Below are 9852 nucleotides of genomic sequence, written 5' to 3' on the forward strand. Positions count from 1 at the left end.
TTTTAGCGACAGATGGTCTAGCAGTTAGTTTTAAATGATTAAAAAATAAAATTTGATCGGTCAATAATTATTACAAATGTTACACTGAGCTTCAAAAGTTCACTCAGCAAATACACAACTAGAATTCAACTTCAATAAAAATACATGCATTTTCATAAATTTGACCAAAAGTTTACAATAGCTCACATAGGTAAGCTCACCACATCTACTTTCTCTAGAGACAAAGAATATCCTCCAAAACCATCGAAGCCAATCTGGTTGTGGAAGCATATGCCTTGTGCTACTAAAAGTAGTGATTGCAACTGAAACAATAAGAAAGTACATGACGTTTATTTAGCATAAAATAGAAAAATCATAGTATGAATGCAGAACACAGTAAAGCATTAAGAATTGACAAATTCAGAAAATGGAAACATAGTTTGCGTATTGAGCATGGCATATATACTCAAGCAGATACATTAGTTTGTGTGGAGATTAAATTTTTACCATTTACATCGATCAATACAACGGTTGTATGTGTAGCAAAAAAAACAGCAACAAAACATAGCACTTGTCCTTAAAATCACTTGTCTCTAGATTCTGAATCTACATTATCAAAGTCAAAAAAGAACTGATCCTTAAATTCACAAAAAATTAAAAATTAAAAATTAAAGGGATATAGCAGACATTGCATTACAGATGTACATCCAATTACTTGTTCAAACTGTCTGAGCCTCATCTTACTTGTCCTCCAACACAGATGGATAGATATATAATTTACACGGAACATAGTAAGGCATCACAGTACAACTCTTTGCATGTGGAAAAATCATTCCCTTAGTTACCTTAGTGTAAGAATCCACTAATGCTAGGTCTTCCTTTCTTCTAAGGCATCATCAAATCTTGATTTGGCTTCCAAGTTCTTTAGATGACAGCTACATAGCATAGTAAAGATCTGAAAGTAGGCAGGTATGTAAGGGAGGCATAAACTTGCTATGAACAAAAATGATGAACTAGAATCTCTTTACTAATCTTAAATCATGGCATAAAAGTGTAAATGATATGCAATGTAATATGCCTCGGTAAGGCCTGAATTTTTTTTAAACCACATGGCATAAAAAACTAGAGAAACATTCAGGATACCTAGCTGCAAGTCAAGTAAACTACATATCATTATTCTTGGTTCCCTTGGTTACTGCTTATTTCAAAAGTTGTATATATGTAGAGCCTGCAGTCCACATAAAGGATAACTGAAAATATGAAACAGGAACAAAGATGCATAACTGAACTTGCAAGTATTTTATAGATCTTGTATAGAGAGGTTGCAGTCCACATAAATGATCTAGTAAGTCTAAAATTCAGATGTAGCTTAGCATGTTCTACAGGTTTGCATTCACTTTAAGTTGAGATAAGGAACGGCGAGAGCTCACCCCAGTCACAGTGCTGGCAGCCGGATCTCATGACCTGCTGCAGCTTATCAATAAATAGAAACTAAGAGTAAGCAGAATAAGCACAATCTGCTTTTCACAAAAATTTCCAAAAACAGCCTCTACAAAATCACAAGCTATGCCAAACAGGCCCTCAGAGTAGAGTGAAATGAAGTTCAAAACTTAACTAGCCTAGTTATCCAGGTGCTGCTAATTGGCATTATGTAAGAGTGAGCATACACAGATACTGCTAATGGCGATTTTAGAAGATTATTCTGCTTGACAAATGTCTTAACAGACAAAAACAGAAAATGTTTAAGCTAGAGAGGAGGCACATATGCAGTGAATTGGCAGAGGAAGCACATAAAGATTGACAAACCTGATAAAAGAAGAGAAGCAGTCCATATAAAAGGAGAAGGTTAGCACTCAATGCAGATTAACTAAGGAAAAGAAAGCATCTATAAGACACAATAAGAAGGCTCAAGTTTTCTGAATTATTAGTACTGCACTACTATGACCATTAAGAAGAAGCATAGTTCATTGTAGTGGTAAACTTTAGAAGGCGTAAGTATTAGCTTGAAGGATTAGAAAAAGGGGCATCTAACTGAAAACAGCAAGATAATTGAAAAACATGACAAGAGTAAATAATTTATCAAAAATTATTGTGACAATTCTATCATTCTCTCAGAAATATAGAATTTTATCTCAGAATTTCTACAATCCTATGATACCCTACAAGAAATAGTTATCTTCCTTATATCATATAATACCTGAACTATCAAGACCTTTCACAATTTGGACTGTGATAGGTTACCTTCCTTAGATCATATCCACTATTCTACAATGCATAAACAACACCTCTTGCATAACTTTCCCAGTTTATGTTCTCAGGTTTATCAATAAGCAAGGATTGATTTATAAGAACCACAAAGTGACCTAGAGTATTTCCTAAGCAATAGTATACCACAGATGAGTTTATACAAACAAGAAGGAACTAAGCAATTAATATATAAACAGGACTCAGAACATATTAACTTACAGGAGTGAACTTAGATGCCCTTAGAGGTATACAGCCAGGTAAGGTCCTCCAATCTGAAAGAATACAGAAAAAATTAAAAGAATCAGCTGATGCACTTAGATGACACTACGTCACTACCATAAGTTACATGTGCCGTTGATTCTGTGAACTTTGGAAAAACCTGTAACACGTTTCAGAATATGATATCTAGACTGCTTAAAGCATACAACCTGTAGGCATTTCTTGCCTGCATGCATAACACAACATACTTCAAGCATATATATATATATATATATATATATATATATATATATATATATATATATATATATATATATATATATATATATATAGCTGCAGCCCCGCAGTCATTTCTAGCCTTTGAAATAAATTCTAAAAGGCCTACTTTCAATAGTATTTTTTTTATTTGTTAGTTCAGGTTCTGTGAAATACAGAAAACATCAAGCACCCTATCCACATTTCTAGCATCCACCAGTGATCTACTAACTGATAGCGCCTAACGAAGGAATGAATGCACTCAGAAACATATAGAAACTAAACCTAGGTTATCAAGTCAAAAGGGAATCAAACTATCAATGAAGATGAGCTACCTGCACTATGTAGATGATAGGAGCCAGTCACACATAGCAAAATCCCTACAGGTAAAGAACCTTTATGTTCTTAGTTTGGGGAAATTCACAGGAAATTGCAGCCATCATAGACCAAGGAACCATATCAATTTGGGGGAGAGAAGACAACGAAGGGAGATATGTGGAAAACCTGGGTCGAGGAAGGCGAGCTCGGGGCTAGTGGCGCGGTCGTCAAGGGGGCTCCGCCGCTACCGTGGCGCCCCCATCCCACCTAGTGAAAGGTCCTAATGGCTAGAGGGGGGGGTGAATAGCCTAATAAAAATTTCTACAACAACACTTAACCAAATGGTTAGACAATTATGAGGCGAAGCGAGTGTTGCGCTAGCCTACTCAATAATGCAAGCCACCTACCACAATTCTAGTTTAGATAGTGTCAATTCACACAAGAGCAATGACTCTACCCTATGTTAGTGTGCTCTCAAAGGCTAACTAAAGAGCCACACCAACCAAACATGCAAGCTCTCACAACTAGCTACACTAAAGAGCTTGTCAACTAGTTTGCGGTAAAGTAAAGAGAGTGATCAAGAGGGTTATACCGCCGTGTAGATGAATGAACCAATCAATCACGAAGATGAATAACAATGATGACCAATCACCTCGGAATCAAATGATGAACACAATGATTTTTACCGAGGTTCACTTGCTTGCCGGCAAGCTAGTCCTCGTTGTGGCGATTCACTCACTTGGAGGTTCACGCGCTGATTGGCATCACTCGCCAAACCCTCAATAGGGTGCCGCACAACCAACACAAGATGAGGATCACACAAGCCACAAGCAATTTACTAGAGTACCTTTTGGCGCTCCGCCGGGGAAAGGTCAAGAACCCCTCACAATCACCACGATCGGAGTCGGAGACAATCACCTCCTCCACTCAACGATCCTTGCTGCTCCAAGCCGTCTAGGTGGCGGCAACCACCAAGAGTAACAAGAGAAATTCGCAGCGAAACACAATCACCAAGTGCCTCTAGATGCAATCACTCAAGCAATGCACTTGGATTCACTCCCAATCTCACTATGATGATGAATCAATGATGTAGATGAGTGGGAGGGCTTTGGCTAAGCTCACAAGTATGCTATGTCAATAGAAATGGCCAAGAGTCTCAGCTTGAGCCGGCCATGGGGCTATAAATAGAGCCCCAATCAAATAGAGCCGTTATACCCCTTCACTGGGCAAAACGCGTTCTGACCGGACGCTCCGGTCAGACTGACCGGACGCTGGCTCTCAGCGTCCGGTCGCTCGATGTCAGCCACGTGTCCAGACTCAACGGTCATCAGCCTCGACCGGACGCTGCTCCTTCGAACTGACCGGACGCTGAAGCCCCTGCGTCCGGTCGTTTACAGTAAGCTCCCGAGCATGACCGGACACGTCCGATAAAACTGACCGGACGCTGAAGCCCCAGCGTCCGGTCGTTTCCAGTAAGCTCCCCGAGGCATGTTTTTTCGACCGGACGCGTCCAGTCCACCTTGACCGGACACAGCCAGCGTCCGGTGCTCAACCCTAGCCACTGTGCCGTCTGACAGCTCGACCGGACGTAGCCTTTCAGCGTCCGGTGCTGAGTGACCCAGCGTCCGGTCAGTAGACCGACGCCAGCATCATTTCGATCAACTCTATTTCAACTCTAACTTCTTCACCCTTGCTCAAGTGAGCCAACTACCAAGAATTTTGCATCCGGCGCAATAGAAAATAGACATTTCATTTTCCCAAAAGCGCCGAATCCCGCCTCGCAAGCTCGGCGGGAGGGAGAGAGGGACCCAAACCCATCTCAACCCTACAAACACCTTGTGCACATGTGTTAGCATATTTTCACAAATATTATCAAGGGTGTTAGCACTCCACTAGATCCTAAATGCATATGCAATGAGTTAGAGCATCTAGTGGCACTTTGATAACCGCATTCCGATACGAGTTTCACCCCTCTTAATAGTATGGCTATCAAACCTAAATGTGATCACACTCTCTAAGTGTCTTGATCACCAAAACAAAATAGCTCCTACAAGTTATACCTTTGCCTTGAGCTTTTTGTTTTTCTCTTTCTTCTCTTCAAGTTTAAGCCCTTGATCATCTCCATGATATCACCATTATCATGTTATGATCTTCATTTGCTTCTCTACTTGAAGTGTGCTACCTATCTCATGATCACTTGATGAACTAGGTTAGCACTTAGGGTTTCATCAATTTACCAAAACCAAACTAGAGCTTTCACCTAGTCGCTGCCGTCATGAGGGATTCCGTCCCCACCGCACCCTCCTCTCCATCCTCCCACGAACCTGTAGCCGCCGCACCTCTCAAACCCTAGGTCTCCAATGCCTTCTCGATTTGCTTCCTTGCAAGCAGGAGGACGACGAGATAGAGTACCAGCCATCATCCTGTGGCCGCCATGGAGCTTGCCGCCGCCATGCTCGGCCTCTGGATCTGAGAGAGGATAGGAAGCAGGGAGAGAGAAGAGCGGAGAGGGAGGAGTCAAATCTGAGGGAGAGAGATGCGGAGGGCCGAGGAGGGGGTAGTCGACCTGTAGCCACGCCGAAATGCCGGAGGGCGGAGGTGGCCAGGCGGGAGGTTGGACGCCAAAGGCGCTAGGCAGCGGAGGCAGGGTCACGGGGGCAGGGATGGGGCGACTCGCGAAGTGGTGGATGGGGCGCCAGCACTTGGGACGAGGTGGGTCGCGCGAGGCTAGAGCTAGCGCTAGCCGATGGAGCGGCGATTTGGGAGAGAATTGGGAGAAGAGCAGCGGCGACACTGATTTAGGGTAGAAACGTTTCCCTCTGTACTCTATGGGCCGGACTAAAATTCATGCTCGAGCTGGGCTCAGGTGGGACCATTTTTTAGCGACATAATGTACGACGATATAAGTCACTTTAGCGCCAGACAAGCAAACGGTGATTGTGAATACGTATACCAACAGGGATTGAATCGCTAAATGAGGATTTAGCGTCAAATGGTCGCTGAGCTATCTTTAGCGTTAGATCATCCATCGCCAAATATAATTTTTAGCGTCAGATGTCTGACGGTGAAGCGGTGTTGTGGTGTAGTGAATTCAGGGGTTTAGTCTGCGGTCAGGATTCTAGTGGGCTTAGAAAAAAAGGTGAATCTAGAGGCGGAAGGCTGAACTGGTGGTGATGGGTGAGTGCAGGGGCACATGGCGAGGTGAGGTGGAGGTGGCTCCGTTAGACTGGGTACAGAGGACATTGGATGGGGGTGGTGCTAGTGTGGGGCATCACAAGGCAGTTACATTAGCACAGTGGCGGGTGACGGTGACAAGGGACATTGGAGACAGAGGAGGCGAGCAGGGCGGGGGGGAGGGGAGGGGGGGTCGTCCCGACATAGGCGAGCTCGCCGGAGAGCAGATTGGAAAATGGAAATAGTTCTTTTTTTATAATAAGATGGAAAGAGGTTGTTGGACCAAGAAAGAAGAGCATATGGAGGCATTGGATCAAAGATGTACGATAAAGAAAATCAAAATTTTCACCCCTCATCAGAAGACAAAACACAAGAGTACTGTACTGCGTAGACAGATTCTTTTTAAGTCTTATTATAATTTATCATATTGTAATTTAATCATCTCTTTCTTCAGATTAGTTTTCTCCCCTACAAAAATGCAACATGACTGGCGTACCCCAGCGTTCTAATAGATGGGGTTCACCGTGTGTCGCTTGCAGCTGATTGGAGCGCCACACATTTCTTTAGCTAACGGCGCAGCAGCAGAACCCTGCTGGAATGCATGAGGCGTTTACTTTACATTACAGATGCGATGCGATGCCCTCTACTAGTTGACCACCTACGCACCTACGCACAAGCTCTCCAACAGATCCATGCATATCATATATCATATCATCGTATGTACATGTGCATGGGCCAGATTGTTGCGATCTGCTGCCATTGATTCTTCTAACGTTGTGCCTGTTCCAACTTGCAAACTCAGAATCAATCTAGCTGTCCCTGCAGATCACTTCTGCGGCAGTGTCTGCACATAATCACTTTCTGCCGCAAAGTATTGTGCTCGCGCCCCATGCTTATGCATTAATAAATTACAAACAAATTAAGAGGAGCAACATGCATGATTGAGCGACCACTTGCAGTTTCATATATAAAATAAGAGTAATCCTTGAAAGCTGGAGAGTTCATTGCCCTGTTCGTTTGGCTGATAAGCCATGGCTAAAAGTATTGTAAGAGAAAAATACTGTTTGTTAACTGAAAAAATACGGCTTATAAGTCATATGTGATTATGTGCAGTGTCGATATGCACCCTGTTTGTTAATGTCCATGCTGTTTGCATTGTCTTCTTTACCCATGGAAAGTCTGCTCGATCTATAGAATAGAGGGAACCGAGAGAGGCTGCACATGGCGCCCAGCCGGGCGTCTGATTTGAAATTCTCCAGTCGTTGAGGTTGCACATGGCTCCCACCTGGGCCACCTCCGAGGCGCACTACCGGAATCGAAAGATTTGCAAGTGTCAGATTCTTTGCCGAGTGTATTTTATCGGACACTCGACAAACCATCTTTTTACCGAGTGCCAAACTAAAAACACTCGGTAAAGATTCTGACACTCGGCAAACTCTCTGTTAGCCGAGTGCCTTACTAAAAAACAGTCGGCAAACATTCCGACACTCGGCAATTCTACTGAAAAACACTCGGCAAACTCTGGCACTCGACAAATATGGGGAAAACACTCGGCAAATTACGGCACTCGACAAACATCGCGCCACGTGTCCCTCCATTGTCCTTTTGCCGAGTGTCCGTTGGGCAACACTCGGCAAACAATTTATTTATTTTTTCTCATTTGACCTTGAAACTTTTTTGTACTCAACAAATAATATAGCATAATCCATGTTAAAATTTAGCATTTTTTTTATCTGTTTGCTAGTTTTAATTCATTAAATGCATTCTAGGAATTTAGTTGATTTACGTCAAATTTGATCTATAAGGGCATGAAATAATAGAATAAAATGGGTAGAAAAATCATATTCATTTTGTCAAGTCTATTTTTTGGCCTTACCGAAGAAATGAAAAGAAATTTGAAACATCTAGGTGCCAACACTCGACCATCGACATGTAGCTTATTGGTTTTTTAATTATAAAAAATTCAAACAAAGTCCGAAAAACATAGGACTTGCCATTGTATCGTGATATGATATGTAGAGGCTATGGTAAAAAATTGAGAAGATTTCGAAAAAGTTGTAACGTACATTGCTTAGAAACCGAAGCATCTCTAAGGAAGAATTGTGGTATCGAGAGAGAACGGAACAGGTTTGAAGGCGAAGTGACGGTTCAACCATCGTTTGAGCTTGAAACTTTTTCTATACATTAGATTGAGCTCAAACTTTCTGAGCTTGCTATTTTTTCTCCTCCCATGAAAAGAGAAAAATAAATAAAAAATAAAAAAATAGAGGGTTTGTCGAGTGTCAAACAAAAACACTCGGCAAATAAAAAAATGACGCACCCCTAAAATCTCCCACCCGCCCCTCCCATCCATCACGACGCACACACCCCCTCCCCTCCCTCCCAGCTCGCTCCCGCCTCCCATCCTCTCCCGCGTGCTGCCGGCCCCCTCACCTCCCTCTCTTCCCCGGCGCCGGCCCCTCCCCTCCGGATCCGGCCCCGCCACCTACCTCCCTCCCTCCCTCCCGGATCCGGCGCCGCCGCCTCCCTCCCTCCCTCCCAGATCCAGCCGCCGCACCGCCCCTTCCCTTCGGATCTGGCCCCGCCGCATCCCTCCCTCCTCCCTCCGGATCCGGTGCCGCAACATGGGTGGTAGTGGAGGTGGTGGCATGGATGGAGGCGGAGGCATGGGTGGCTGTGGTGCGGCCCTATGCCCGGCTATGCGTAATGATGGCGCTTATGCACGCGACCTCAGGTGCGCGTGGCCGGGAGACGGCCCGAGGTCGCACAACGGCGGTTAGCTGTCCTGACGCGCACGGCGGCAACAGCCAGGCCTATGGCCGCCGGTGAGATTCTTTATCGTAGTCTTAGGTTTAGAGTTCGACAGATTTGGAATTTGGGCATTTTTATTAGGGTTTATAATTTCGTCCAAATCCTCTCCCTCCTCCAAATCCGGTCATCGGCAGCTCCCTCCTCTACATGGAAGGGCACCATGTTGGCCTCGGCGTGGTTGCCGCCAGCAGGCGAGGAGAGGTAGGACACGGTGCCCGTCCGTCAGGTACCGCCGCCGCCCTACGCCAAGCTTCCCATGTCTTCTTTGGGCCCATTGCTGGTGACAGGAACCCACCACACCAGGTATGCCCGCTCCTTCTCTTCCCTTCCTGCTATGCCAAATTGAGCACCAGAACTCTAACTTGAGCTATTTAGCTATTTGTATTCGGATCTGATGTAATCACAAGTGTGTATATGTATTATGCCTACTAACTTTGATATTTATTTTATCACCCATGTCAATTGGGTCTACGGTTTAGTGATCTCTCGTTAGCTTTGTATCTTGCTACATGTATCATTGACTTATTGTCAGTTCTACTACTTATATTTTTGTCTTAGTCCATATTGTTTTAGGTCATCTATTTACCGTCCTATAGAGTTGCAGAACACTGGAATTCGACAAATAAAAACTAAACTTTGTTTACTTCTGTGCAACTATGTGGATGCCTGGATGGTGTCTGCTCCAAGCCTTACAATTAAAACTTTTCGTTGCTAAGAAGCAAATAGATAGTTTATAGACATTCAGGAGCTTAAATATGATATTTTTTTTCCTTTAGTCCATCTGTGATGCCATTATTCTCAAAGCCCACTATTTAACTATGAGTTGCTAATTTTGTCTCTCACTATAAC

At 43.7% G+C, this 9852-nt stretch overlaps 1 long non-coding RNA gene across 3 annotated transcripts; it reads right to left on the reverse strand.

The window, feature by feature from the left end:
- Positions 1-33: 33 nt before the first annotated feature.
- On the reverse strand, positions 34-5810 carry LOC136529268 (uncharacterized). 3 transcript variants are annotated; one of them, XR_010777243.1, is made up of 7 exons: positions 5279-5810; positions 3205-3285; positions 3036-3080; positions 2446-2498; positions 1786-1846; positions 825-934; positions 34-302 (listed from the first exon to the last, which is right to left on the reverse strand). It is a non-coding gene; the product is annotated as an uncharacterized lncRNA (long non-coding RNA). The 3 variants fall into 3 exon arrangements; XR_010777244.1 differs by lacking the exons at positions 34-302; positions 825-934 and adding an exon at positions 947-1207 and having other exon boundaries at positions 1410-1846; XR_010777242.1 differs by lacking the exons at positions 34-302; positions 825-934 and having other exon boundaries at positions 947-1846.
- Positions 5811-9852: the final 4042 nt, after the last annotated feature.

This window comes from Miscanthus floridulus, chromosome 19 (assembly GCF_019320115.1).
Source record: "Miscanthus floridulus cultivar M001 chromosome 19, ASM1932011v1, whole genome shotgun sequence".
Taxonomy (NCBI): Eukaryota; Viridiplantae; Streptophyta; class Magnoliopsida; order Poales; family Poaceae; genus Miscanthus; species Miscanthus floridulus.